General features: G+C 46.3%; 1 protein-coding gene across 2 annotated transcripts in view; it reads right to left on the bottom strand.

Annotated features, from left to right (window-relative positions):
- The window catches only part of CDH13 (cadherin 13), a 981,031-nt gene that overhangs the window by 30,291 nt on the left and 926,461 nt on the right, over nucleotides 1-24,279 (bottom strand). The gene's annotated exons all lie outside the window — the stretch shown is intronic.

The following is a 24,279-nucleotide window of genomic DNA, read 5'->3' as shown; positions in this document are numbered from 1 at the left end:
CTTCTGCTTACTGTCATGACCCCATCTCCTGGAACACTGCTTAGCACATATACGACACTCAATAGATAGTTGTTGAATGAATAAATATTTAGGGACCGGAAGGTAGATGGTTGTGGTTGGAACATAGCTTCTCCAGGGGAAACTGAAAGGAAATGAATTTGGAGGGACAAATTACAAAGAACCTGAATCATTTAAGGGGTTTGAATTCTAGATATATGGGAAACCATCAAAGAATTTTAAAATGTTCTACACACAGTACTTTATTTAAAATAGATAATCAACAAGGACCTATTGTATAGAACAGGGAACTCTGCTTGCTCAATGTTCTGTAATCACTTAAATAGGAAAAAAAAATTTGAAAAAGAGCAGATGCATGTATATGTATAACTGAATCACTTTGTTGTGCATCTGAAACTAACATGACATTGTTAATCAACTACACTCCAATATAAAATAAAAATTAAAAAGAATGTTCTTATTATTTTTGAGGCTGTTATAAAAGTAACACAAGCTCATTGTAAGAAGTTCAAGCAACAGAAAGGTACATTAAGAAATGAGAGTCTTGTCTGTCTGGCTGAACATGACCTGGATGTCTTTGACCTGGGTGGCTAAGGAAACGTGGGCAACTAAGAGGATGCTAGATGCTACAGACCTCATGATTGTCTTATTTTTTCTATTATTAAACTACAGGCTGTAGATTTCTTAGTTTTCCCTGAACTTTGGCCATTTTAAACCAACTTGTATATTAAAAAAAACCACTTAAGTAGGATGTTTTATTTTTTTAAAAATTTAGCACTTTGACTTTTTGCCAAGGAAAACAATAAATATTAAACCAGTGGGAAAGCAAACCAAATCAAAACAAAAACAACTCCATCCCCCCAACCCCCACAAAACACACAGCTGGAGAGATAAATGCCTTTGCCAAGGTCAACGGCTAGTGTGCAGCCAATGTTGGGATCTGAACTTGGAGCCAGGGCCCTGCCCTTAACCTCCACACAAGCTCTGCCCAATCGCACATGTTGTCAGCATCACGGGGGAGTGAAAGGTAATCGACTTCGGAGTGAAGGAGACTCAGATTTTCTGTGAACCCATTTCTTCCTCTGTTAGGTGGGACAATCCCAGTGGCCTCAATGGTGGCTGTGAGGGTCAAGTGAGGCCTGACTCCAAGGCTGCTGGGTGTGCCACTGGACACCGGGCCAGGCCAGCACGCTCTCTTGATGTGACCCACTGCGTCCCCCGGAGTGTTTTGGAAATGCATGACTTGGTGAGCCCTGGGGAAACAAGGCTTTGAAGCCGAAACAGTGACGGGGAACAGATGGAGAGAATGAACGAGGCTAACGGAGGTTTTCTCATCACTCTCGATGCCTCAGTTATCATTTCCATATTTCTTCAAAGCAGAAGAAATGTATAAATTACTCCTGAGGGCGAACTGCTTTAAAAACATCCGCCTTTCAGCTTGATAGTAATTTACACTTCCAGCTGGCAAGATGCCATCTGCTAAGACCCACCTGAAATGTGTCCTCCCCCGCCCAACTGCCCGCCCCCCTGCCCAACTGCCCGCCTGCTTTGAGTCCCCCGGTTAGAAGGGTTAGTCACGCCATCCTCTCGTCCTTGCTGGGCACACGCATGGATGAAAATGCCTGTAAGAGCAGCGTATGGGCCCTCATAGGCCTGCCACCTTCACCAGTTTCTCAACACCTTCACCAGTTTCTCCACGTTAGGACGAGGTTCCAGTTGGCTGTATTATGCATGCTTGCTGTACCTGGCTTGTGCTCACCACTCACAGTTGGCGCCTCATTTACTTCTGTGGTTCACAGCAACCTGATCAAGTGGGTATCATCCCTCTCTAAAGATGAGATAACCAAGACTCAGAGAGGCTTCGCCACTTCCCAAAGCGACACAGCTAAGAAGTAGCCGAGATGGAATTAAACACGGGTGTGCCAGATTCCAGGCACTGGAGCCTAGCCAGGATTCAGTGTGTTCATGCCCTGGACCAGGTACTGGCCGCTCTGCATTCGCAGGGTGGAGTGGAGTGCCCAGAGCAGGTGGCTGCCCGTTGGATGTTGCTTTATTCTTTCTTTTTCAGTTGGAACATCAAGCAAATGGAAAACACGAAGAATGGTGACATTTGTTTCCCATCTTACAGGGTAACAAGTTCAAGGTTGATCCATGAGTGATTTGTGGTGGTTCAATATATTTGAAATAATGAAAAATTTAAATGGACTGTACTTTGTTCCCTGATTACTTAACTCAGAGTTTAGATTATAAATAAAAACTGAATTAAGTAATCTCACGTTCCACCTTGGCTAAGAGTGCCCTTTTATTCTCCTGTCTTTGTTTTTGGTCCTCTGTTGCTACAGTGTTGCACCATAATGACCATGTTGGCTTCTTGTGCAGGGAAGAGTTATATTGAATAACAAGCTTACAGGGGTTGGTTGATTGGAAGCTGTCCCCTGAGAACAATGCCTGGTGGTTGAGGTCTATACCTACCACATTGCCAGTGAAAGCAAGAGCTTGAGTGGTTTTACAGGATAATACCCCGCTATTTTATTTTCTTTGAAAAATAACCAGATCTGGGAGCTTGCCTGGTGGCTCTGTGATAAAGAATCCGCCTGCTAATGTAGGAGACACAGGTTTGATTCCTGGTCCCGGAAGACCCCACACGCCGAGGAACCAGGATTCCGCATGCCACAACTATGGAGCTTGTGCTCTGGAGCCCGGGAGCTGCACCACTGAGGCCCTCTCACCCTCCGGCCCGTGCTCCATCCACAACGAGAGAAGCTGCTGCAACGAGAAGCCCGAGCACCACAACTAGAGAAAAGCCCATGTAGCAATGAGACTAAGCACAGACAAAACTAAATAAAAAAAACTATGTATATATGAAAAAGCAACCAGGTCTCCATCGCTGTGCTATTTAATTGCATGCCTGCTGGGCCCCTTGCCCTCCTCTGTTAGTTAATGGACTTTCTCTGTTGCCTCTTCCTACTGAGATGTTGGGGAGGTCCTCCTGGATCCCAGATCTCTTGGATGTCCATCTTCCTGCGTCCACTCAGGTTTGCAGCCATGGAAAGGGCAGGGTGGGGTCATTCCATTTACTGAGAATGCCCGAGTGCCCAGCGCTGTTTTCCCTGAACCCATGGCCTCCAAACTCAGAGCTTGTGGAGGCCCCCTGAGGTAGCTGTGCCCCTCTCCAGCCCTGGAGTGTCTACCCCCGAGGGGAAGAAAGCCCAGCGCTCGTCACCCAGCCTGCACTCCCACCTCCTGGCCGACGAGCCCTTGAGACTGACTGGCCAGGCACTCTATGTACGTTTCTGCATTTTCAAAGCTGTCTCTTTAATAAACCTTTTGGCGCAAAAATACTGGTGTGCAAGACATTTTCTGTGCGCCTAGGCCTGAAAAATGCATATGCCTTATTAAATTGGAATTTCCAGGCAATTTGTCTGTGATGTGAACTTTGCTTGTTACAAGGGAAGAAAAATCAAAAAACAAGACTCCTTGCAGCCTGTGTGTAGCTTCACAGGAGCTGCTCGTGAGCTTGCCAAGGCTTGGCCTCTCCCAGGTATCAGCATCAAACACGCAGGGCAGGCTGATCGGTAGATCAGGCCAGTGGGGAGGCAGGGTGGGGGGCATCTAACCACGCTCCAGGACCGCATCATCCTGGGAAGTGGGCTTACTGTTGGCAGGGCCCTGGCAGAGTGGGGAAGAAAGCTGCCTGGCCAGAGGACTTCCAAGCCAGGGGCCCAGCTCTCTGGGGGCCTCAGCGTTGGTGGGAAGGAGAGAGAGACTTTGACAGAACCCCTCTGCAGGCTTCCTGGGTTCACTTCCACTGCACTGAGGATGCACATTTGTTCAGCATGGGATAGCAAGATCCTTGCTATTATTTTAGACTTAAAAATATTACAAAGTAATTATCCTCCAATTAAAATAAATAAATTAGTTAAAAAATTTTTCAAAGTAATATAGCTCCTCACTTAATTCCAGCCCAATGGGCCCCCTAGGTTAAATGAAATATCTGCTTGGGTGATTCAAATCAACCACTTTATTTATAAACAGAACTGGAGAGAGTTCCCGGCAGAAGGATACACAGTGTTCTGGCACAGCTCAGGCAGCTGTGGCTCTGAGAACGTACTTCACGTCTCCTGACAAAGCACACAGAGACGGGAGGACACGCAGTCCCAGAGTCCAGGCTCAGGTACGTGACACAGGCCGGCACAGGGTCCTGGAGAGATGGGGACGGCGCTCTGTCCTGCTCCACAGGACCCGGGGCCCAGGAAGGCGGTCTTGGTAATAGGAGGGACGTCCCCTGGATGGCGCGATGCCATAGAGGGAAGGCGTGGACAGGAAGGGCTGCCCGGTGAGTGGCCAGGCAGGACCTCTCAGAGTTGGGGAGACGGAAGTAGAGCTTGTCCAGCTTAGCACGAGGTGATGACCTTCCACGAGGACAAGGGGAGGAGCTCCCGACACCTGTAGGCTCTTCCCTGGACTGCCCTCCCAGGCATCCCAGAGCCCCTGGTGGAGTCCTGAGGTCCTCCTGCATGAGGTGCTACCAGATTACAATGCTACCATCACACTCTCCTGGCAGCTGCCATCTTGCGATGGCACATGGACCAAAGCTCGGTCGGTTCCTTACAGACATTCTGACCCTTGTTGTTTAGTAGCTCATTCGTGTCCGACTTTGTGACCTCATGGACTGCAGCACGCCAGGCTTCCTAGTCCTTCGCCATCTTCTGGAGCTTGCTCAAGCTCATGTCCATTGAGTCTGTGATGCAATCTTATCCTCTGTCATCCCCTTCTCCTCCTGCCTTTAATCTTTCCCAGCATCAGGGTCTTTTCCAATGAGTCAACTCTTTGCATCAGGTGGCCCAAGTATTGGAGCATTAGCTTTAGAATCAATCCTTCCAATGAATTATTCAGGATTGATTTTCTTTAGGATGGACTTGTTGGATCTCCCTGCAGTCCAAGGGACTCTCAAGAGTCTTCTTCAACACCACAGTTCAAAAACATCAATTCTTTGGCACTCAGTCTTCTTTATGGTTTAATTCTCACATGCATACATGACTACTGGAAAAACCATAGCTTTGACTCGACAGACCTTTGTTGGCAAAGTAATGTCTCCGCTTTTTAATATGCTGTCTAGGTTGGTCATGGCTTTTCTTCTAAGGAGCAAGCGTCTTTTAATTTCATGACTGCAGTCATCATTTGCAATGATTTTGGAGCCCAAGAAAATAAAGTCTGTTACTGTTTCCATTGTTTCCCCATATATTTGCCATGAAGTGATGGGACCGGATGCCATGCTTTTAGTTTTTGGAATGTTGAGTTTTAAGCCAGCTTTTTCACTCTCCTCTTTCACTTTCATCAAAAGGCTCTTTAGTTCCTCTTCGCTTCCTGCCATAAAGGTGGTGTCATCGGCATATCTGAGGTTATTGATATTTCTCCTGGCAATCTTGATTCCAGCTTGTGCTGGACTGCCGTGATGACAAACAGCGCACAGCCCACCCCAGGAGCTCCCTTCCCACCCTTCAGTGGACCCGGGTAGGCTTGCCGTGAGTCCGTCATCTGCTCTGTCATAGGAAGCAGGAGGTGAGATCATTAGTGAGTGTCTTCTGCTTGGACCACTGTGGTGCCTGACTCTGCCTCTCTTCTACTTGTTACTGTCAGTTCTTCAAAGAGCAGCCAATTGAAAATTCACCATTTTTCTTTTAAAAAAATATTCCCTTATTTATTTGGGCTGTGCTGGATCTTTGTTGCTGCGCACAGGCTTTCTCTAAGTGCAGCGGGTAGTGCCTTCTCTCTAGTTGCAGTGTTCAGGCTTCTCATCGCGACGGCTCCTCTTGTGGAGCATGGGCTCTAGGGCCTTCGGGCTTCAGCAGTTGTGGTGCAAGGGCTCCGTTGCTCCGCAGCATGTGGAATCTTCCCAGACCAGGGATTGAACCCGTCTCCTGCATTGCAAGGCGGATTCTTAACCACGGTCTCATATGAGTGAGTTCCTGCTTAGAATCCTCTAGTAACCTTCCACTGGGCACAGAATAAAATCCAAACTCCTGATCATGTCTCGCAGGCTTTGCCTTACTCTCCACCCTCCTTTCATCTGTCTCATTCGCCTGTGTGTCTGATGCCTAGAGGAGTGCCTGGCCCACACGGAGCAGGCACTCAGGGGTTGGATGGATGAATGAATGAATGAAGGGACAAGCCTTCTTCAACATGGTTTGACTGACCCAGGCCTGAGCTCCCACGATACTCACTTTGGGAGACTTTAGGTAACCAACTTGAAACGAAGCAGCCTGTCTTTCTCTGATTTCCAGGACAGAGGCTGGATTTCTCCCAGGCCGTGCAGGCATGTAGATGTGCTAGTCCAGTGTCCTGTTGCTCGTGAGACTACCCCTTGCCCATGATTATCCAACTTTACTAACACTTATTAGTGCTAATAATAAGTAACACTTATTAGAAGGCTGAAAAGCAAAATGAAACCAACTAGTCTTGGTGTTTCAGAGTGAGATGGATCAGCCCCCTGCGGCGTGTGGCCAGGTTGGGGGCCTCTCCTCCAGGGCTATACAGCTTGCAGGTCAAGTTCTGTGTCTGTCCATCAAAGGGATGGCGGGGTCGTGTCTCTGCCAGGTGCCATTTCCAGGGTGGGTTGTCTTGAAGAAACATGCTCGCTGGGAGAGCAAACCCGGATGTCAGAAGACCAGCAAGGCAAAGTTAATCTCCACTGATTTGTTCTCAGACTTTGTTTCTACTGGGTGATTAATTGACAGGTCATGCCTCTGCTCAGCACCTGAACATTTCAGCTCAGCTGAGACCAAGTCGAGCAGAGGTGTTGGTGCTTTTGAGAAGTGGATGAGCGAGGTTGTGGCAGAGACTAGAGTGGGATAGATGGATGGCAGAGCCCGGCTTCATGCCTTGAAGGTCAGTGAGCACCGCCTGGCAAGCTGCCACCAAGGAGGTTCTTAGCAGTGTCCGCTTGGCTTAGGGGACAGGCCTTCTCCCTCTACTGGAGGCTGGGCGGCAGCAATCCCAGACACTGTCTCTTACCGAGGCTGGGCTGTGGGAGAGCCACATGGTTCTGGGGAGGAGCTGAGAGGGTCTGGGCTCCATGTGGAGAGACCTGGCCCAGAGCACATCTCCACCTGCCTTGGCCTGGCCCGTGGTCTAGAGGAGCGGTCCCTGAACAGGTGACTCTGCTGGTCCCCGTGTGGGAAGCCCTGGGTCCACCATGCCCAGCCCCGGGCACTGATGCCCTACATTTTTGGAAGACCTGCTAGGAGCCCAGAGCTCTGCTAGGGACGGGGGAGACTGCAGTGAGCAAAGCAGGAAGCTCCCGCCCCTGCTGAGGACTTTTACCAAGGGGGTTCATCGCTGGACACTGCACTTGGCACACGAGGGGTGAGGGCCCAGAGGAGGGGCTGTCTCTCTCTCTTCCCAGGTCCAGTGGTCTGTCACGTGTCCGGTCCATTGCAGGCCTTAGTCAAGGATGGGTGGGCGAATGAGCAGACGCCAGTGCGTGAAAAGTGAACAGGAAGCAGAGAGTTATAGGATTCCGAGGAGTCGGTGTCCCGGGATTTACAGGGTGTGTGAAGATGGCCATGCACCTGGTCCATGAGGGACGATGGGTAGTGCCCCGATGGGGTCAGCTGTGTGGAGTCACAGAGCTTCTGACAAGGGAGACAACACTTCTTGGGCCTCTGAGCCTCCCACTGCCCGGGGCCGCCAGCTGTTTTCTCATTCATGCCTTCCCAGACCCGAAGCCCGCAGACCTCCACCCTCCCCGCCTTCGTTTTAACCGCTGGTTTCCACCGGGAATTTTGTCCCCAGCTGTCTGCTTGGCTGGCTCCTTACTACTCTTCAGACCTCAGTTCAAATGTCACCTCCTCCCTCCCAGCCCATTTCAGGGGCCTCTCCCAGGGGCTCCCCAGTCTATCATGCTGTTTACTCTCCTACAGGCTGTAAGCTGCACTCAGCTAATGTGGTTAAACATTGATTTACTGGCTTACTGCCCATCTTCCCGCTGGAGTATAAGTTCTACAAGAGGACAAGGCTAGTTAGGGCCCCGCTGGTGGTGCAAGTTTAGGAAGTGTTTACTGAGTCAGTATGGATGCATTAAGGCAGAGTAAAAGAAGAGTAGTCAGCCCGTCCAAAACACTTACTTTGAGCCTTGTTTTATATCAAAAGCAATATTTACAATGGACATTTCTCAAGGGTCTGCCGCAGCATTTAAAATTTCCCATGACCCTCTGGATAGTCCGTATGAGACTCTTTTACTCATTTTACATGTTTTCCTGTCTGAATTCTAGAAAATGAAAATTGATGCTTTCTGGATGAATCAACCTCTTCTAAGCTGACTTCCCAGAAGAATCAAAGAGAGCCCATGTAATTTTTTTGCACATGTCTTGATTGTTTGAATGTTTAAAAGAACATCACACATGCTTTTTGAGTCTTGAACTTTACATCTAATTGTGATTAAAAGAACATCTTGGTTTAGCCAAGAAAGCAGCTTTGTTTCCAACTTTGCCAGTTCCCAAAACAACATTCTTAGAAGGAAAGAAAATCCCTTAAAACTCTGTATCCTTTGATCTAGAAATTCCTTTGCCAATAATTTAGCCAAAAGATAGTAAGGGAGCAATTTCTAAAATTTGGGAATGCTGGGTTAATAAAATCAAAGCTTGCCCCTCCTTGGCAGGACTTTTCAGAGCCTTGAAAATATAGATTCGCACTGTGACTATCCCAGAAAGGGTCTCAGAACAAAGCATTACTCAAACTTATTTGGCAGTTACTCAGCTACAAGAATGTTTCTTCCATCACTGCTGAGTACAGAAAAATTTAAAAATGTCTATCAAGGGGCTTCCCAGGTGGCACTGTTGGTAAAGGTCCCGGCTGCCAATGCAGGAGACATGAGAGTTTGATCCCCGGGCTAGGAAGACCCCCCTGGAGGAGGGCATGGCAACCCACTCCAGTGTTCTTGCCTGGAGAATCCCATGGACAGAGGAGGCTGGCAGGCTATGGTCCATAGGGTCGCAGAGTCAGACACGACTGAAGCGACTTAGCACACATGCACACAACTGTTTATCAAAAGTGATGGGTTACCCAGACAACAAAGCACTATGTAGACCTTAAAAACCAAGAGAGACACAGCGTAGCAGGATGACTATATTCAAGAAATGAAGAAGACGGTGAAAACCTCACCCACTACAGAGGTTCATGTGTAGAACAGAGAATGCCCAGGGGCTAACACAGGAGGTGCTCACTGCATCCTTCTCACAAACATCAGTAACAACTTTCCTCTGGAGTCCAAGGTCAGCTTCAAAATCCCTCTCCCCACCATACCCTGCGTGCCAAGCCCTTCTTATCACACCGCTGGGCTCATAATCCCAAACCCGTTTGCCAACGGGGCTGAGAAAATAACCTTGGAAGGGGATGTTAGTGGCAGCCACATTGAGAATAACGGCAATGATGATAACAGTGATAGAATAGAAGATAATATTAACACTTACTGAGCACTAACTGTGCCAGAAACTTCCTCAGTGCTTCACACAGGTCAACTCATATGACCCTCACCACAGCTTCATGGGGGTTGGGATTACTGGCCCATTGTAGAGATGGGGGTACTGAGGCGCAGAGAGGCGATGTGACTTGCTCCAGGTCACACAGCTGGTAAGCAATGGATCTGGTCCCAGGACCCACACTCTGGGCTGAGATGCCTCCCTGGCTGACTTTGGCCTTAAGAGTAGTCGTGCCTGTGTCTGGCTAGTTGGGATTTGCATCTTTCTTATTTTTTCATATCAGGATTTCTAAAACTTCTACCATGAACCTATAATCTTTTTGCAATAAAGTCCTTTTTTTTTTTCCAATAAAAGCTAATAATATAAAGATGTCTTCCTTTACACCCCCACATCTCCATTTCCCTCTTGGCAAAGTCAGCGTTTCTCTCCTCTGTGCAACCTTACTGCTATAGGAGGTATATTATATACGTGATCTGTGTGTGTCTACAAAAACATATATGTATTAACTTCTATTAAACAGTGTACTAGGGGGTTTGAGCTTGGTACAATAAGGGTGGAAAATAAAAAGCATATAGATTAGAGAGGAATAAGTAAAATTTCCTCCATGGGCAGATGACATAATCAGGTATAAAAATCTGAAGGAATTTAAAAAATTAATAACAGGAATGTTACTTTGGCATAGTTACAAAACGCAAAGTTAATACACAAAACTCACTCGTATTAATATGTACTAGCAAATAGTAATTGGAAAATAAAATGTAAATAATACCATTTAAGGTAGTCAAGACCTGTAAAATTCTTAACAAAATATATACAGGACCTATACTCAGAAAACTAGAATACATTGCTAAGACAGATTAGAGAAGTCCTAAATAAATGGATATACCATGTTCATGCTTACAAAACTAAATACTGTTATGAGGTGAATTCCCCCCAAAGTTATTTGTAGATTTAATACAATCTTAATAAAAAATTTAGTTTTTTGCATAAAAATATTTATGTATGTATTATATTATACATGATATGTAATACTGTATATGGTGTATGGATACACATACAATGTATTAATTACACACTTGTTAGGATTTCCCTGACAGCTCAGTTGGTAAAGAATCCGCCTGCAATTCAGGAGACCCCGGTTCTATTCCTGAGTCAGGAAGATCCCCTGGAGAAGGGATAGGCTACCCACTCCAGTATTCTTGGGCTTTCCTTGTGGCTCAGCTGGTAAAGAATCCGCCTGCAATGCAGGAGACTTGGGTTTGGTCCCTGGGTTGGGAAGATACCCTGGAGAAGGGAAAGGCTACCCACTCCAGTATTCTGGCCTGGAGAATTCCATGGCCTGTATAGTCCATGGGGTTGCAAAGAGTTTGACACGACTGAGCGACTTTCGCTTCTCTTTATGGACTGAATATTTGTGTTCCATCACCTCTCCCCTAATTCACATGGTGAAGCCTTAACACCCAGTGTGACTGAATTAGGGAATGGGGCCTTTAAGGACATAATAAAGGTTAACTGAGGTCGCAGGGTGGGGCCCTGATCTGCCGGGATTAGTGTTCTTCTGAGAAGAAGGAGAGGCCTGAGCACAATCCCCCTCCACCCTGTGCACGCATGGAGGAGAGGCCACATGAGGACACCGCAAGGAGGGGGCTGTCCTCCAGCCAGGAGAAGGGCTTTCACCAGAAACTGAGTCCGCCAGAACCTTGAGCATGGACTTCCAGCTTTAGAAGTGTGAGAAGTGTCTCTTTTCTTAGCCCCCGAGTCTGCAGTCGTTTGTCATGGGAGCCCTCGCAGAGTGACAGAACACTGTACAGATACTAGGCTGAACCATAAAGTTGCCTTTTTAGTGGTCAAAACCCATCAGATGTCAGCAATCTCATATGGCCCAACCTAAGCCTAAGTGTATATACAATAAAATGACATGTCCTAATTGTGTGCTTCCCCCTAGTGGACAGACTTCTCTGCAGTCTGGGAGACACATCTTGTTTATCTGTGCTTTTGTGTCTCTCAGGGCATCTGCTGGCCTTTGGTAAACACTGGTGACTGATGAGTAAATTACCCAGATGAACATTTTGAATTCCTGTTCCAACAGAAGCCTTAATATGGTTATATCAAGGCTAGCTCTCTCATTAAAAAGAATTACCTTGCACTTATCAGCAGGAGCTATTGAACTGTTTGCCAAGAGCTTTTCTTTTCACTTCGTAGTAACACAAAATAAATGTGTCTTCATCACACACACACACACACACACACACACACACACACTTGCCCGTGCGCGCGCGCGCGCACATGCATGCACCACACAGGCCAGTGTCTTCCAACCCTTCTTGAGTCACACCACTCACACACAGGCTTGTGGGGCCAGAAGGTGAGAGCGGATGGGCTGGGAGGCAGAGTGAGTGGTGTATGGTTTCAGCACCCACCGGACGTCCTGCTCCCTCTCTTCATGCACCAGGTTCGCTCCTGACCATCCAGACCACAGCCCTGGGGCATCTGCGCGTGTGATGCTGGCCCCTGGTCTGGGAGGAGCTGGGGCTCTGGGTACCATCACAATTCTAAAAGCTTGTGCTGTGCAAGAGCAAATGAAATGCACCTTTCCTTCAAATGTATCAGTCAAAATTGACACTTAAACTAAACCTCTGGATCTCAAAAACTTCCCCCAAAACAAAAAACCAAACAAAAACAACAACAAACCCAGCCAAATTAGCAGATGCAGGAAAAGGCTGCTCTCTCCCTAAACATGTGGCTTACTCCCTGGCTCTCCCAGTGTGGACCGCTGAGCCAGGCTGCTTGCTAGAGCAGCCCTTTGAGACGCATGTCGTTCCAAACCTGGTCGGTCCTTGGGCCTCATGTCCCTATCACATGCTCTCTTGGAAAGCTATTCCAAGCCTTCTCCAACCTTTGAACATAATTCTATCTTTCTGGGCTTCTAATGTCAATTTACTAACATTCTTGGCTTTTAAAACCTCCTAAATTGACATTTTATTGTGAATAATTGAGTATTTTTCCTTCTCAATACGGCAAGGTTGGAAGTTGCTCCCTTGAATGCCCATCACTACAATTGTAGTCTGTGGGGGAGACAGGTAGATTTGCAATACAGCAAGTGGAAGAAAACAGTAGAATCTAGGTGATGGGTGAATGAATGCTCACTGCAAAATTATTTCAACATTTCTGTGCATTTGAAACTTTCATAAAGTTGATGGCAAAAAGGATGAATGTGTCTTTTCTTGAGATAGTAAGCAGTTCTGTTCCCATATTCCTGTCTTTCTAAAAAGAGACAAAAAACCTAAGGAGGTCATACACTGTGTGACTTCATTCATATGAAACATCCAGTCTGGCCAAAACCATAGAGACCAAAAGTAGATTAGTAGAAAGATTAGTGGTTGCTATGGCAGAGGAGAGGCAGAATGGAGGTGATGGCTAAGGAGAATAGATTTCTTTCTGGGGTAAAGAAAACGTTCTAAAATTGATTGTGGAGACGGTTGCACAACTCTGTGAGTATACTAAGCCCATTGAATTATATATTTTAAATGGTAGATTGTGGGGTTTGTGAATTATGTCTCAATAAAGCTGTTATATACAAGAGAAATACCTTCAAGGAAGTGAGCTCTCCATGGTTTCCTAGGTGATTAAAGCACAGAAAAATGAAAAAAAACCAAACATCCTTTTCATGATGTGCTTCAGAATATTCTACTAATGAATTGCAGAGGGCCCAAAATAACAGGGGTATTTTGATGGTCTTTCATTTTTGCCTGCTTGACATATACTGAGTCAAATGAAAAACTCTCCGAGGCTCATCTATGGGATCTTTATTCTTGCTTGTAATGACTGTAGGAGAATGGGCCAAGGTAACCGGATGCCTGGTGAATGAATGAATGAATAACAAAGGAATGAGTGAGCAAGCACCTTGCTCTTTCTTTGGCTTTTCCTATCGACTCACGTCTCTGTCTCTGAAAGAAGGCTTTGCTTAGTCTTAATCATGAAGGTTGCAGCTGTTTCTTCACGCTATCAAGGATTCTTATTTCTCTCAAACCCAAACAGGACATTGGGTCTTGTCACCAAGTTGGCCTGGTGACAATACTGCCAACTGGAGTCTTGGTTTCCCATCTAACAAAGGGCAGGTTCAAGGAGGGTCTGGAAGCTTCTTTCTAACACTAGCAAGTTATGACAGTCTTTGCCCAAACAATAGCTATTCTGGATGAGCAAAAAGTTGTAAATTCTTCCTGGTGGGCACATTTACACCGAAGTCCTGGGAGTTTCTTCCATGTGATGAGTGACATTTTACAAGACAGAGTAAACGCAGAGAGTGAAAAGGCAGTCATTAAAAGGTGAGAAAAATAAACAGCTGGCAAAGAATGCCTGTATAAATTGCTCACTCTGACTTCAGGGGGATAATTTTTTTAAAGTAAGATCATGAGAAGTAGATTTATGTCCCCAGATCCAATGCAAATGCAGGATTTGCACAATAACCATTTATCAGGTCCCAAAGATCTGATTTATGGCCCCACAGCCCTACTTTGTATTCTGACGGGCTCAGAAAGTTAACTGACAACACAGAAAGAAATATCCTCCGACTCATTGCAGATGACGGGTTATAAATGAGCACAACTTGATTTTCTGCTCTGGAAAATTAGTGTTTTGAAACTCTCATTAGAAATTAGTCGTTAAAGCTGTGCCCAGACTTGACTGTTTGGCCCATTGCTTTATTGTTGCTTTAGTCATTTAATTTCCTGACAGCATTGGGTGGGGAAACCACTGCCTTTGCTGTAGAACATTCTAGGTCGACATCTTTGTCTAGATTCAACACCACGTCTCCAGACAGCCTGTGCCCCTGCAGAGACTCTGCACCCGTGTAGGGTGAGCTGGGTGGCATAGAACCAGTATCCACTTTGCAAGAGGCACTGTGCTGGCCAGGGGCAAGGAGACAGAGGGGTGACTTGGCTCCTGATCCTTCTCCCCAAATGTTAGTGGAGAGACTGAACTAGTGTTTCCCAGACTGGGTGCCCTATGGTTCTGGCCCCAGAATCACCAGCAGAATTAAAGATACAGATTCCCAGGTCCTGACATCGGAGTTTGGTTCTGACATTGACTTGGTAGGTCTGAGATAGGGTTTAAGCCTCTGTAATTTTAGCAGCTCCCATGGGCTTTTGATGTTGGTCAATTTACTTGTCCAGGGATGGGCACTTGGGATTCGCTGGAGCCTGATGCTCAGCCATCTCCTCCAAGTCACCAGAAGATTGAGGCACTCAGGTAAAGCATGGAGTCCAGCGTATTTGATCTGCGGGAGGTCAGCAGGTGGGTCAGGAACCTTCTTCCCAGCGAGGGGTGGCCACAAAGCTTTCTTTTCACCCTCCAAGTCCAGTTAATCACCAAATCATGCTGATTCCACTTTCTTCATGCTTCTCAGCTCAGCTGCACGTCTTTGACTTTTCTTCCTTGCTCCTCTTGTCCTCGGTGGCAGCATCTTAAGTGACCTCTTAGCCTCTTGTCTCTTCCCCTCACATCTGTCCTGTGCCTGAGTGAACTTTTTCTAAAATTCAGATCTGATCATAACGTCATTCTGAGTTCAGGCCTCTGGCGCCCTTTGGGGCCCTCACTGCCTACAGATCGGAGCCTAGTTCCCGCCGTGGACCACACGAGGCCCCTCGCAGCCGTGTCCCCTCGTTAAGTGTGCAGTTCTAGCCTCTGCGCCTCTGCCTGCAGTGTCTCCAGGGCCCGCACACCTCCCTCTGACCCCTGGGCTGCCTTCAAGCATCAGCTCGGCTCTTCTTGATTCTAACAGGCAGACACAGATATGCCTTTCTCTCTGCCCTTGTCAGACTGTCCTGTTCTGCACCTTGAATGTCATTTTCATCACAGCTTTCATATTTATAATTAAAAGGTGTTTGTTTATACAGTTACCTATTCTTCTAGACTAGGTGACCCTGGATGATAGAGGCCATGCATGTTTTGGTGTTTGTATCCCCCACCTCTCTGAATTAGGGGCCTGGGGGAAAGGGGGCCCTGGGGTTGGATGACCCTGGAGCTGGTCAGAAGGCTGGGGAGACATGTATAGGGTTTGCACAGAGGCCACACAGGGGAGCTGCTCCTGGCCAGTTCTCCTCTGGGAGCTGTCCTAGTTTCAGTACAGCCCTTGGTCAATCCGCAACCCAGATCCCTGCTGACATCACTCCGTTGGTAATATTAGTCCTCTGGGGAGGCTGGCACTTCTCAGTCTGCTGCGGAAGGTGAGGTAAGGATACAGGTCTCCAGGAGAGCTTCCTGGGACCCCTTTAGGATGGCTGAGAAGATGAGTAGTTGCAGGAGGCCTGAACTAGGAAGGAATCTCCCATGGCCAACATGAGCTTGTTCAATTTCATGCACTCATGTACCCATACATCTACCCATGTGCCCATCCACATACACGTTCACACATCCATCCTTCCATGCATCTATCCATTCATCTACCCACACATCCATCCATGCATATATCCATCATTACCCATTCACATACCCATCTCTGCATCTGTGCATCCATCCACGTATCTACCCATTCATGTATCCATCTATTGTTTCAGTACTCATCACACAGCTACTGTGCGTTAGGAACTCTTATTTATGTATTACTGTGTCTATGACAGCACTTATGCTCTAGAAGAAGGGGCAGAATTATAAGCAACATGTAAACAGACGATATGACAGTTTCAGAGAGTGACATGTGCTCTGGAAGCATCACACTGGGCAATGGTACAGGGGTGACTAGTAATGTGGAGGAGTGGGGAGGGCTTATGTAGTGAGAAGCAAGCAAGGAGAGCCGCTCAGCGGGGATGACAGATGCGGTACGAATGAAAAGGAGACAGTCAAGGCGAGAGATGGTGGGGAGGATGTTCAAGGCAGAGGAATCCGTGGTGAGCCGATGAGTCAGGGGGAGTCTCCAACTGGGAAGCAGTTTGGGGACAGTGGCCAGAACAGAGGCCAGCAGATGGAACCGAGTTCAATTCCCCACTCAGTCATTAACACCTGTGGGTCACTGGGAGCGGTTCCAACCTTTCAGAGCTTTCACATCCCTGCACGTAAAACGGAGACACTAAAACCTTACTGATAAGGTGGTTGTGAAAATTGCATGATATGTGAAGCACAGTCCTTAGCATGGGGTAGGGGGCTTCCCAAACCTATGTATTTCAAAATCCTTTTGCCAAGTGAAAGTCACCGTGCTTTTCGCATCCACATCCTGAGACAGAAAAGATGGATTGCCTCGATTCTGGTAACCGGTTTCCAACTGACACCTCTATCTGATTTCGCCTTCCTTCCATATTTTAAAAACGCTCCAGGTACTTCCTTTATTATGCATGTCACCCGGCTCTAGTTACTGTGGAACTAGAAGGTCACAGCTTGGCTCCGGGCTCAGAAATATGGCAGCTGTCAGGCATATGATTTAGGAAGTTGGCCTTCCTCAGTGGAACCACAGCACAGTAAAATCCAGTCAACGATTCAGCCCACTGCTGCCGAGTAAAAGCTGGGAGAAATCTTCAGCAGCTATATTAACACGAAACTTTTTATGAGTAAATGTTTTTCGCTAGATGACATTGAACCCCTGCTTCCCTCCTCCAGTCTCCAAACAGCTCAGCTTTGGAAGAAGGGGCCAGAGACTCTGAATAGGAAGCAATGACCCTGCTGTACCAAAAAAACAAAACAAAACAAAACAAAAAAAACCCACCCCAGATTTCCAAACAAAACCATGATAAAAATAAAGCCCCTCACAAGAGTGTGGGACAACAGGACACATAGCCCCAGTCTGCTCAGGCCTGCAATCCTAGGCTCTCCCTCTTTGATCACACACACGTCTGGCTCTTATTATATTTTCCTCATAGATTGCTAGAGATGCACTGGTCATGGTTCAACATCCAGTTTTCTGGAGCAAAAAGAGCCCAGAATATTAGCATTTGCCCATTTCCATGGTGTAAATACTTCTGCTGTGACTGACTTTGAGTCACTCAAGATGCCACATAGTACAAAATTGGGAAGAGATGGTAACATTGGCTCGTGAGCTGGTTGGAACTGGCTCTGGGCCACCACTGCCACATTGTCACCCTACTGTCATGACCACTGGCTCTGGCTGGGTGCACTGTCAGACACAGTGCATGTGACAGCTCGTATAATCGTAACCGTCATCATTTGAGGCAGGGATTGCTATCACCAGCTCAAGGATGAGGGGATTGAGCTCAGACAGACTGTGTGGCCAGCACAGGCTCCCATGAGAAGGTGGCACTCTGCCCCTGGCCCCATTTCAAGCCCTCCTGTTTCTTCCCTGGATTAGTATCTGCTTCCCAACAGGCTCCATAACTGCAGGCCCCCTGGGGCCCTCTCTCGCTGCTCTTTTGTGTATATAACCACCTACCCCAGTTCAGAACTGAGTCCAGTTTATTTAGCTCAATGCTTACCAACCCAGCCCTGCTCACTCACGCACACAGTAGGCACTCACTTAGTAAGATTTTCCATTTCTTCCTCCTGTGCTGGTGTACCCTCTCAGAACAATGGCCTGGCCCATTTCTCAGGTGTTTGTGTCTGTTTCGTGTGATAGAAGATAAAACTGGGACTTTCATATCTGGTATTAGTGAAGTAGGCAATTCAGACCAATCCTCCCACTAAGCAAGCTATAAGATGTTGGAAAATACACATAAAAAGAGGAAATGGGGAAGAAGTCAGGACAGGTTAGAAGACTACAGGACTGCAATCAGTACAGGTCTCTATTTTCTCATACCCTTCATGGTGATGATGTCATTTTGAGGGGAGTCTTAGAAAGTTTTGCAGGTAATGTTATCAATCTGAAAATTCAACCAGTTTCAAAGAGTTTTTGACTTTGGAAAGAAGGGCCAAGACTAGAAGATTATATCTACTCAAGTAAATAGTCATTAAAGAGGCCAACAAGGGGAGGAAAAAGTGGAGAGGAATGGTCTCCAAGGGTTGGTGGGAGGTAGGGGGACGGTGGGCAGAACACAGAGGGCTTCCAGGGAGGAATGCTACTGGGGGTGATGCTGTCATGGTGGACACGTGTGCTTGCAACTGTGCCCACACCCACAGGATGTATACCACCAGCAGTGAACCTGTAGACTGTGGACTTGGGGTGATGAGGTGTGTTCATCAACTGCAACACATGCTACACCCTGGGGGAGGCTGTGCATGCCTGGGGTTAGGGGATATATGGGAAACCTTCATACCTTTCCCTCAATGTTGCCATGAATCTAAGACTGCTCTAAAAATAGTCTATTAGAAAAGTGGACAAGTCTAGGTTTTCCAAGCTTTATGGAAATAAAATGGACTCAGCAAAATGGGAGACTGTATCAAGAATATGATATAAGGGTAAGTTGTATACACAGCTGAGGTGAAAGATTTTGGATAGAACATCCATCAAACATGGAGGGAATGGAATCACAGGTTGGAAAAGTGGGAGGGAGTAGATATCTCAACCTGAGTTCTTCCCGAACTTTGGTAACAGTGCTCTGATTGCCACTACTCCATTCCCACTGAAGTCCGCCAGCGAGGTCAACCATCCCCTGGCTGTGGGTGGGCCCTGACCCAAACTAGGCCCCCAAACTCACTCTCACATCTGAGCCCAGGCCATGGTGGATGCGGGCGCCAAGCCCGTCCTGATGCTGCTGCTCCTGGCCTCTCACCTGGCCCTGGGTTCCCCCTGCCGTGACACCTGCCTGTTGACTCAGGGGATGGCTGCACAGTGTCTGACATTTTGTTTCTTTTGCAGACACCTTCCAGAATTGACTTCTGATGCTTACCTCCAACTCCAACAGACAAACAGCCCATTTCAGAAAGAGGACACTATTTGGAAATGCACTTTACTAATACTGCTGCTGCTGCTAAGGAGGAGATGTATTGGGGCCTGGAAGTTAGGAGCCCCAGGCTGGGGGTAGTTAAAATCCCCTGCCCTCTCCAGAGCCTGCAGAAATGCCTGAAAATATTGACAGAAACAAATGCTTGAAGGAAATCCCAGCATCGCCTGTTGGGCAAGGTCAACAAGGATAAAGTGGATGTGTTCTTGAAACCAAAGAGGAGTGGCGAAGGAAGCATTATTTAATCCTGATCAAGGAAAGGGGACCGCTAACCTCTGATGAGAAAACAGACTTTGCACTAGCTGTAAGTAACTCCGTGACAAGTGAATGAATAGCCCAAGTGATTATCACACAGAATTTAATATTTAGGCCAGCATGAACTTATAGCAATAAAGCTCCATTTCATATCTTTTGTGGAATGAGGTGGGGGCATTTATGAGCAAAGGCATGCATGAATGAGTGAAGAAATACACTAAATGTAGCAATAAAACTCCCACTCTTATATCTAGTTGTCGCTTTATCCAGCCCTAGCCGGAAAGCCCTTGCTCAGCAAATAACAATTATCTGAGATTACAAATGATGTAAAAAACAGATGGGCATACAGAACACACTCATGCTTCTCCTTTCTCTTAAAAACACAAGAGAAATGGGAAAAGGTAGTTAGCAAAAACTCTAATTAAGAAATAAAGATAAAGATGCATTCTTGTTGAAGATGAAAATAACTGCATATCAGAACCCCTCCTTATGGGAGATAAAGGTATTTTCCAGTTCTTTTATAAAAAAGCCATTCAATGTAAACAAACCAAAAAAATCCACAGACTCCAGGATGTCAATGCTTGATCTATTTAACTCATGAATATTGAACAGTTCCGAAGTCTATTTTGTGATACTAATTTGTGTTACAGTCTCTAAAAATATTTTAAAACTGTCTCTCTTACTGATAGTTGAGAATTTTTATCAATAGGTAAAAAAGTTCAACTTTAGTGATAGAAATAGCAACACATCGTTAGTTACCTGATATTAACACAGCAATTTGGTTGTAGGGAATTGGGAGAGAGCTCCCCTCATAGCCACAGATACCCCTAAGAAAACATACCTGAGACTGTTGGGGCAGCCTGATCAGGTAGGCAGTCAGTTTGGAAGGACACTTCACTGTGTGTGTGTTTTAAGGCCAATTGCATATTACTTGTGTGTGTGTGTTAGTTGCTCAGTCGGGTCTGACTCTTTGTGATCCCTTGGACTGTATCCCACCAGGCTCCTCTGTGCACGGAATTCTCCAGGCAAGAATACTGGAGCGGGTTGCCATTCCTTCTCCAGGGGCTCTTCCGACCCAGGGATCAAACTCGGGTCTCCTGCATTGCGGGCAGATTCTTTACCATCTGAGCCTTAGAGTGTAGATTTTACATCTGTTAAGTATTTCTGTCAACAATAAAAGCAATCTTTTGAGGACAAGGATATTAACAGCACTTGAGGCAAGTCATTAAAGCAACCTGATCCTTTTGACATTTCCAGAACCCCCAGGAAGGGCCCATTGACTCTCATGGGACTTGTGTGGACATGACTCTCCTGGCTTCAGCAGCATGTGTCTACCCCTTCTTCTGTTTGCACCACCTACCTCCACTTTGGGCAGCCAGCCCACTGCCATTTTTGCTTTGTTCCTACACCAGCTCCCCTGAGGTGACCCAGGCCTGTGGTCGTGATTGGTCTAGGCTAGACCCCAGGGATGGGGGAGCCTGGTGGGCTGCCATCTATGGGGTCGCACAGAGTTGGACATGACTGAAGTGACTTAGGAGCAGCAGCAGACTCCTGATCTGCTCTAGACCCAGGAATTCTGCTGGAACCCTGGGAAGGAGCTTTCCTGGGGCTGTGGACCTGGAGCTATTGCTGGCGTTTTGTAACATGAGGTCAGAGTTTATTTGAGAGTGAAGCTGACAGTGAGGAGAGGAAGTCAAGAGGGAGAGAAGGCTCCTGAGAGCCCCGCCCTAATGGCACACGCAGGGCTGATGTCACCAGTGGGTTGGCTGGTGTCACGACTAACAGCTCCTATTTGAATATTTCCCAACAATACTCAGACCTGGCTCTGCCTAAAATCTCACCTCCCAGTTATGTCAGCTCATCGGTTTTTTTTTTTTTTTTTTTCTGATCCCAGTTTGAGTTAGGTTCCATTTGTCTTGACTATAGATGAACCTACCATTTGGGAGGGTTCAAATTTAAGTAACAAGCCTTTCTACTATAGATTTGAAAATTAAACTTGTTTTTGGTAGGAGAGAAATTTGAGAGATGCAAAGATCTACTTGGATTGTGTTTCTCTTCTTTGAAACCCAGCCTCCCCATTTTGTATAAAAGAGTGTGCCATGCTTGTTAGAAATCAGCCTGGCTTCATCAACAAGAATCGCATTTCTCTTGAAACTGAGGTATCTTCTACCTGAACCCAGGTGAGGCATTTCATACTGTCATGGGGGAAAAATAAATGATGGGGCAATGACCAGCTCTTGGGTGAACTTACTCAGGCAGAGTGGCTGTTTTCAGTGGATGCTGGGTTATTACACTCTGATCTGTTGATTTGTCAGTTAGATAGCTGAGGGTATTGGATGGAAGGAGGAGGAGGTGAACCCACACAGAAAGAGGTGTGGGCAATTGCTCCTAAGTTGGGTCTGTCTGCTTTGTGGTGATAGAGGCTAAAACACATGGTTCCCTTGCTACTGGATTGAACTTTATAATCAGTCCATTCATCAAAAGCCCAAAGGGCTCAGACTGCTTTGACCTGAGGCTTGAATCATGTTAGTCTTTGAAAGCAAAAATCCTTCCGCCCCACCTTAGCATTTCTTCACTGGTGGCTTAGAAATGCACTGTCATTTCAGTCACTTTGTACAATGTCTTTTTTTTTTTTTTTACTATTTTAATAAAAATCCAAGTGATATATGAACAAAATTAATAGGGCTGAAGTTTTAGAGAAGCAGTGTTGCTTTACACACCTCTCTACACTTTCATTATATGTGTGTTTAACATAATACATGGCAGATATGATGTGTGGTGAAGTGAACAGAGAGTCTAGCCACTCAGAGCAAAACAATGATGGGAATACCAGACCACCTGACCAGCCTCCTGAGAAATCTGTATGCAGGTCAGGAAGCAACAGTTAGAACTGGACATGGAACAACAGAATGGTTCCAAATAGGGAAAAGAGTACATCAAGGCTGTATATTGTCACCCTGCTTATTTAACTTATATGCAGAGTACATAATGAGAAATGCCAGGCTGGATGAAGCACAAACTTGAATCAAGTTTGCCAGGAGAAATATCAGTAACCTCAGATATGCAGATGATACCACCCTTATGGAAGAAAGTAAAGAACTAAAGAACCTCTTGATGACAGTGAAAGAGGAGAATGAAAAAGTTGGCCTAAAACTCAACATTCAGAAAACTAAGATCATGGCATCTGGTCCCATCACTTAATGGCAAATAGATGGGGAAAGAGTGGAAACAGTGAGAGACTTTGTTGGGCTCCAAAATCACAGCAGATGGTGACTGTAGCCATGAAATTAAAAGATGCTTGTTCCTTGGAAGAAAATTTATGACCAACCTAGACAGTATATTAAAAAGCAGAGACATTACTTTGCCAGCAAAGTTCCATCTAGTCAAAGCTATGGTTTTCCAGTAGTCATGTATGGATGTGAGAGTTGGACTATAAAGAAAGCTGAGTGCCGAAGAATTGATGCTTTTGAGCTGTGGTGTTGGAGAAGACTCTTGAGAGTCTCTTGGACAGCAAGGAGATCCAACCAGTCCATCCTAAAGGAAATCAGTCCTGAATATTCACTGGAAGGACTGATGCTGAAGCTGAAACTCCAGTCCTTTGGCAACCTGTTGTGAAGAACTGACTCATTGGAAAAGACCCTGATGCTAGGAAAGATTGAAGGTGGGAGGAGAAGGGGACGACAGAGGATGGGATGGTTGGATGGCATCACAGTCTCAATGGACATGAGTCTGAGTAAACTCCAGGAGTTGGTGATGGAAAGGAAGGCCTGGCGTGCTGCAGCCCATGCGGTGGCAAAGAGTTGGACATGACTGAGTGACTGAACTGAACTGAACATTGCAATCAAGAGGCAATATGGTATTTTTTCAAGAAAAGGGCAATGTGTAGACAAATTGAATAATGGAGGTAAGATATAAAATATTGGCTCAAACTCTGTGGTAAAGCATCTTTGCCTTCTGGTTGTGTCATTGGAGCAACAGGGCTTGCCCACACCTCGGGGGTATATTTGAAAACACAAAGTAACATGAAGAAATCAGGGCTGCTGAGGACTACTGCACCAGAATATTTCTTTCTCTATCACACAGTTCATTAAGGTAAAGTACAAAGATTTTTATTTTGCCTGTATTTTTCTTAGCTGTATTTTTTCTTACCATGCCTGCTATATATAGAATAGATCCTGTTTCCCAATCTGGATCAGGCCTTTCCCAACTCAGGGGTGCACAGTCCTGGAGTGTGGTTTTTGAGAGGTTGTGAAAGTCACAAAAGTTCTGAGGGCTTCTCTCTTATCCACCCCAGTCCCCTTTGAAAGACGTTGCCCTGAGTTCTAACTGTGTCTGTTATGGACTGAATTCTGCCTCTCCCAAATCTCTGTGCTGACGTCCCAATCCCAGCTCTTCAGAATGTGGCTGTATTTGGAGACAGGGTCTTTAGAGAGGCGATTAAGGTAAAATGAGGTCATTAGGGTGTCCTTGTAAGAAGAGGAAATTAGGACACAGCCACGCACAGAAGGAAGACCATGTGAAGACACAGGGAAGAGGATGCCGTCTACACGCCGAGGAGTGAGGCCTCAGAAGGAACACACTTGTGGATACCTTGATCTCAGACTTCCAGTCTCCAAGATTGTAAGAAAATCTATTTCTGTTGCTTAAGTCACCCAGTCCACGGTCCTCCACAGCAGCCCTAGCAGACTAACCCAGAGTCTGTTAGG

This window comes from Cervus elaphus, chromosome 4 (assembly GCF_910594005.1).
Source record: "Cervus elaphus chromosome 4, mCerEla1.1, whole genome shotgun sequence".
Lineage (NCBI taxonomy): Eukaryota > Metazoa > Chordata > Mammalia > Artiodactyla > Cervidae > Cervus > Cervus elaphus.
The sequence above is the reverse complement of the archived record's forward strand: the minus strand, read 5'-3'. Positions and strand labels throughout refer to the sequence as shown.